The sequence below is a fragment of the Camelus dromedarius genome, chromosome 4 (genome assembly GCF_036321535.1).
Source record: "Camelus dromedarius isolate mCamDro1 chromosome 4, mCamDro1.pat, whole genome shotgun sequence".
NCBI lineage: Eukaryota > Metazoa > Chordata > Mammalia > Artiodactyla > Camelidae > Camelus > Camelus dromedarius.
Window position 1 is genome coordinate 94,555,102 of NC_087439.1, and position 7,174 is coordinate 94,562,275.

At 42.0% G+C, this 7,174-nt stretch overlaps 1 pseudogene; it reads left to right on the forward strand.

Moving 5' to 3' along the window:
- The first annotated feature begins 2,330 nt into the window (after positions 1-2,330).
- Positions 2,331-2,819, forward strand: LOC105085547 (keratinocyte-associated protein 2-like; annotated as a pseudogene).
- Positions 2,820-7,174: the final 4,355 nt, after the last annotated feature.

Consider the following 7,174-nt stretch of genomic DNA (forward strand, 5'->3'; position numbering starts at 1 on the left):
GGCTCAAGGATAAGACAACACGAACTCTGATTCAGAACTGCAGAAGGAGGGTTTATTCTGAGTCATCAGCAAATGTCTTTCAATGAAACAGTTGTGACAAGAAACAAGAGAAACATTTGAGATAAGCTCCTGATTCATAGTGCCACTGAGACTCCAGACGAACATTATGTCCATGAAAAAGGAGCGACAGGAGATCGAGGAAGATTGCTCTGAGATGAAAACCACTAATTCAAATTTTAAGATGAAATTGACAGAGTGATTGGAGATTGCGGAAAATCAAATCAGTGATTTAAAAAACCAGAGAAAATTTCTCATACTCAGAGTATAAAAGGGACAAAAAGATGCACGTAAAGAAAAGTAACATGGGAGAGAGATTCAGAACATTCATTGTATCGTAGGAGAAATAAGAGCAGAGAGAATGTAATATGTAAACACGGAAACAATACAAAATAAGTTCTGTTGTGGATGGAATTGTGTCCCCCAGCAAATCCGTATGTTGAAGCCCTAACCTCCTGTGTGACCCTATTGGAGGGGGGCCTCTAAGGAGCTGGTTTGATTAGATGAGGTCGTAAGTGGGAGGGGTGTGGATCCGATGAAACGGACGTCCTTATAGAGGAGAGGAGTCGGTAGGGACCTCTCTCCCCAGGCACACAGAGGAAAGGCCATACGAACACCTGGTGAGATGGTGGCCACCTACAAGCTGGGAGCAGAGGCCTCAGAATGCAGCCTACTTTCTTAGCACTTTGATCTTGGACTTCCCGGTCTCCAGAACTGTGAGAAAGAAATTTGTTTTTGTAAGCCACCCCCATGCTATTTTATGCTATTTTTATGCTATTTTATTACGGAAGCCCATAACAAAAGAGGCTGTGGGGCATTTCCTGAGCTGAAGGATGTCTTTCCCCCAAATTAAAACTCTCTTTAAGCACCTTTAAAAACTGAAAATTGTCTTTAAAATTAAATATTCTTCAAGAGAGTCTTTGAAAAGATAGAAACATACCAGAATATATACTGATGACATTTTGGTATTTTAAGGATAAAGGAACAACTCTCAAAGTTTACAGTGGAAAAACCACATTAGCTAGTTGGCAGCAGTTTTCTTCCTATAATAAAGTGGCACAAAGCGACAGAAAAATGTCCACAAAGTTTTGGGAGAGAAATATTATAACCCAATAACTTAATTCTCCACCAGTCTAGTGATCATGTGTGGGGAGTCAGAGATCTTCAGTCATGAAAGGACTTGAAGAATCTTTCATAAACATCATCTCTTGAGAAAAAAATTATTTAAAAATGACTCCAGTTGATTAAGGAAAAATTAAACATTACAATTAAGAACTCAAGAATTGAGATGTTTAAAGAAAAGTGGGTAAAATTTGTTTTAAAAAAAAATAGTAAAAAAAGGAAGTGATCTGAGGGTATCAAAGTCGTAAGCTGAGCACACAAGCACTAAGCACCCTCAATGCCAAGTTCAGAGAGATGCCAGTGGTGGGGAGCCCGCCTCTTCCCGGCCGGGAGGTCTGAGGGCTGCCCACTGGCCCTTCGGGAGGAGTGAGGAAGCTGACAGTTTGTGGCTTTCTGAGTTAAGGGAGAAAGTGTATCCCTCTCCCTCCCTAGAAGGAGGGAGGGGGGTGGATGGGTCGGGGATCCCAAGGCCAAAGCAGGGGTCTCAAGAGAGTCACCAAAGGATTAGGGGACCTGCAGGAAGTAGGGCTGCCATTTGCTCCCTTGGTGATCTGCCCTCATTACCACCTGAGATGTAGAGGGAGCTGCAGAGAGATGGTGGGACCAAAGGGTGGAGGAACAGCGCCCTGCACTCCATCGTCCACCTGGCCAAGGAGACGAGCATCCTGCAAGTGAGCTGGACGGATGGACAGAACGGGGAGTGGCTGGGCCTGGGCCAGAGCCCGCTCCAGGGGCTCCTTCCCAGTGAAGCAGCACATAGAACACACACACACACACATACCCCCTAGTCCTCTGCACATTGACCTATAAGGTTAATATGACTTCAGTCCAAATCCAAGAGAGGTTTCCTTTCTTCATGGAACTTGATTCTAGCATTTATACAGAGTAAGAATCAAGAGCAAGAACAGCAAAGCCATGCTTGATGAAAACCAAGGGCGGAGAACTTGCTCTAAGGGAAATTAAGACTCACTATAAAGCCACCGTCATTAAGGCCATGTGGTGCTGGCACAAGAATAGACCAACAGAGCAATAAAGAGGCCAGCGGTCAGCCTCGAACAGCGCCCGCCGAGGAAGAGGGCGCTGCATCCGGGCGCCGGGAGGGAAAACGAGGCAGACGTGGGGGAGGAAGGAGAACGGCTGGCGCCTGACGCATGCGCACAGCCAGCCGCTCCCGGTTCGACCCTCCTCCGGGACAGAGACGCGGATCGGACCCAGGGGCCGGGCGCGGTGGCGGTGGGTACAGGCGCCTCGCTGGCGCGCTCCTCCCTCCTGTCCCCGCTGCTCTTCGCTGGGCTGCAGGTGCACAGCCGCCAACTGGCCTCCACCGAGTGGCTCCCCATCCAGGGCGGCCTGCTTGGTTCCCGCCTTTTCGCCTTCTCTCTCGCTGCCTTCAGTAATCTGGAGAATCCTGTCTTTGGCAAAGGATTCCAAGGGAAGATCTTCCCTGAGATTCTCCTCTGCCTCCTGTTGGTCCTCTTCGCCTCTGGCCTCATCGACCGAGTCTGCTGTCACCACCTGCTTCACCTTCTCCATGGTTGGGTCGGCTCTACATCAACCAGATCTCTTCCCCTCTGTACCAGGCAGCAGCTCCAGGCCTCACACCGGCCAGGGCTACAGGCAAGGGCAAAAAGAGAAACTGACCCTGAATGTCTAATAAAGTTGATTCTTTGTTAAAAAAAAAAGAGAGTGTAGTGGATCTAGACCAGACTTACACATATGGTGGCACGGCAGGGGTGGGAGCATTTGAGCAAACTGACCTGAGATGATGTTACATCTTTATGTAAATAAATAAACAAACAAATAAGTACATTTGGCCTGTATCTCAATCTATATTCAGTTTTCCCCCAGGTAGATTGTAGAGAGAAGAAAAAAAAAAAAAAAAAAGAAAGCTTCTAGGTATTACCTTAGGTTGGGAACAAGCAGAACACAAAAATCGATTAATTGTATTCTATTTAAATTAATAAATTCTCTTTATCAAAAGTTCCTGTTAAGAGAGAAAAAAGCAAGGCACAGAATGGGGAAAGATACTAGCAAAATGTAAAACAGACAAAGTTCTCATCTTCAGATCATATAAAAAATTCCTACAAATCAATTAGGAAAAGGGAGACAACGAAGTCAAAAAATGGACAAGAATCTTGACTGGATCCTCCACAAAACAGGATATCCAAATAACACTAAATAAATGAAAGGAGCAGCATAATCTCACTAACCAACCAAAAAATGTGAAGTAAAGCCACACTAAAATACCTCTACACTGCCACCAGAATGCTTGCTAGTGTTTTTAATGATCTGGGGCAATGTGGATTTCCAAAAACTATGAGGGTCCAACCACTTCGGAAAACTGAGATTATCTACTCAAGTTGAAGACATGCGTATAGTGAAACAAAAATCTCACGCCGAGGCAAATGTGCTCACATTCCCATCAAAGGACACGTTCAGGAATGTTTGTAGCAGCATTATTCCCAAAGCTTCAAACCAGAAGCAGTCTGACTGTCCATCAAGAGTAGACTGGATAAAGGTCGTGTGTTCCTACGATGGAAAAGACGCAGCCATGAAGAGTTGCCTGCAGCAGGTGTTCGTCGCCCACAAGCATCGTGCTGAATAGTTGAAAGCTGCCAGACACCAAAGAGTAAATTCTGTATGACACCATTTACTTAAAGATGAAAAAAATGGGGGAAAGTAAACTGGGGATTGAAGTCAAGACAGTGGTTGCCTATTTTAGGAAGAGAGGAGGGAGTAACTGGGAAACTTCAGATAGTATTTTATTTCTTGAATTGGTTGGTGGTTACAAGGGTGTTAGTGATGATTCACTGAGCAGTTGTGTGTGTTTGTGTGTGAAGTTTTGTTTGTGTCTTATATTTCATAATATAAAAAAAAGAAATAGACTGTCTTGAAAAAAGCAACTGAAACAGATACCATACAGAAATGTTCAGAGGAGCTTTTTTGAGAGTTTCTTCACATTTTGAAACCAAACAAAGACCTGATTTGGGGAAGGTGGAGTATGGGTGGAGGAACCCCACACAGCAGAAGAGTGAGACATTGCACTGTGGACATCAGGAGGCTCCACGGGGACTGACCCAGGGTTGAAGTGTCGCTTAGCTCACCTTCCAGACCCCTTAGTCAAAGGTCAGCCTGTCAGCCAATGAGCATCTGGTTTGGATGCTATTTGGTGCCCCCAAGATTGCCCAGTCCTTTCCTCCTCTTCCTCATTGACCTGTCAACTGTGGGAAACTCACTCTTAGTGGTCTGGGAACTCAGAAGCCCACTGGAAAGAGAACTCTTACAAACCAGTAAAAAAAGGTAGGCAACCCAGTAGAAAAATGGACAAGAGACTTGCAGTTAGAACACGTCTGGACTGAGATAAAACTGGACGGAAATCAGTAGGAAGTTGCCCAATGTCCGGGGTAGGGTAGATGTGCCTTCCACTATCATGTAATAAATACACAGGTGTAGCAGGTACGTATTGCACTTTGTAGCATGTAAACCAACAACGACACAGTCTTTTCAAATGCCCGTGTTCCATGGACATGTGTTCGGATCATAGGCCATATAGAAAATATTAATACATTTTCAGAGAAATGTATTTATATTCTCTGATGGCGAGTGAATAAAATGAAAATATAACAATATCTTTAGATAAGCAAAAGTCATCAAAGCACTTGGATATTCAGAACAAACAAAAGCAGTTTTTAGATGAATAACCCAAATTTTATAGGAGAAATCGAATCAGTGACCAGAAGTTATTTCAAATGAATGACAGGGAGGGCACTGTGTACGGGAGGCAGCCAAAGTTACCATTAGAAGAAAATTCAGAGTATTCAATGCTTTTATTATGGAACACAAAAGAAGGAAGATAAAGGAATTAAGCATTCACCTCAACAGCAGAGAAAGTAAAACAAAAATAAGACCAAGGAGGCAAAAATGTAGGACTAATAAATTTAGAAAATAATGACATAGAATAAATAGGACAATAGTTAAGATGATTTAAAAATTCAACATTATTTTGAAAAATGATTTGAAAATACCTCTAGCAAGATCAGTAAAAAACCAAGAACACAAGCACGATGATAATAAACTTAGGAAAAGAGGCTAAAACTAGGTTTAGTTTTTGTTTCTTTTCATTTTCCCAAAAAGTCTTAATGAAATTGGTGGTTTTTCAGGAAAAGAAACAAAAACTAAATAATGAAGGCATAGTTACCACAGGACATCAGTTCTGCCTTTGAAACTAGAAAAGGCTGTCAAAGAAATATTTTAAAAAAGCCAAAATAAAACACAGCAAACATAATAGCAAATCATAGCAATAATGACAAAGTTAGACCAACATCAATTACAAATATAATTCCAAAAATCTTATGTAAAATATTGACAAATCAAATCCAGAAACGTGTTGAAAGAATACTTCATGTGACCAAGTAGGGTTAATTGTAGGGTTGCAATGTTTGTTTAGCTTTAAAAAACATACTAATACATTGTCTCATAATATGTCAGATGAGAATACAATCCAATCATCGCAGTAGATACTAACCTCTGTTATAACTCTCACAGCTATATCTTATTAAAACTTCCAGGGAACTAGATCAAAAAGTACTTTCTTACATAACAGAGATGATCTTTCTAAAAGTAACAATCAACTTAATATTTAATGCTGAAATAGAGATTGTTCTTACTACGGCCAAGAACAAAACAGGCCAGCAGACTACGTACCATGACATCTTCCGTGTCTCAGTCTGGAATCACCTGAGAGGAGGCATCAGACAGATGGGGCTCAAAGTGCCAGCTTCGTTACTGGGGAGCCAGCTGAAGTAGGAGCCTTTAGATCTGAAGCCAGAGGCGCTTGCTAGCAGTCCCTGTATTAGGCAGTACACACAGTCCCTGGCAGGCCTGACCCTCCCTTCCCGCCCCGCCCCAACAAGGACTGACCCTTCCTGGGAAGCAGAGAGACCATGGATAGGCAGACCCCAGATGAATCCAGAAGGGGTTAAGCCATGCGAGTGAATTCTTTCTCCCAGGGACACCAGTCAAGTGCTCCCAAGGAGAAAGAAAGACATGACGTCAGAAGGCGACCGGGACCATCCCACAAGCACAGGTTTTGGTGTCTGGAAGCCTGAAGCCAACAGGAGCTCTGACAGTATTCTATGTTCTTCAACAAGTTTTAGCCAGTGTGATGAGTCAGGAAAAGAAATAAGAACAATATAAATATTAAAAAAAACAAACAAACAAACAAAAAGAGCAACCATTGGTTCCAGATGATACAACTATTTGCAAAATCTAAGTGAATCAACTGAAAAAACAACCAACCTTAGTTAGAACTTATAAAAATGTTCATTAAGCTAGCCAATTGTGCTTCCCAAATTAAAAAAAAAAAAAAGTGTTCCATATGCCAGCAAGGTGTATAAGAGAGAATCCTGGAAAAGTAAATTCACACCAATGCCTAGGAAATTCAGTAAAAGAAGCATATTGAGAGAACGCTTGCCTTTCCAGATGGCCAAATACGTGGTAGAGCCTCCACAGTTCTCCTAAGTGTGGCAGCGGCAAAAGATTCCATGGAAGATCGATGGAAGAAAATAGGACGTTTGGAAACAGAAATGATAAATAGGTTTAGGAAATAGTGGCATTTAATTCATCAAGAAGGAAAAGACTTAACAATAAATGGAGTTGGGAAAGCTGGAAAAACAAAAAGTTAAATTTGTCATATTATGCACCAAAAGAAGTCTCAGATGATTAAAAAAGTTAAATAGTGAAAACAAAATCATATAGCCACTAAAGGAGAGTACAAAACATATTTTATTACCTTGGGCTGAAGAACAACTCCTTAAATACTAAAACAAAGACAGGATATAGAAGAAGACAGCTTTGCTCAAAAATGCAATTTTAAACTTCTAAATATAAAAAAGCTCCAAAAACAAATGGAAAGAGCACTTGTGAGAGCTATATCAGAGCACTGAGCCTTCACATGTAAAGGGTTTCTTACTATTCAATAAGCACAACTCCAAGT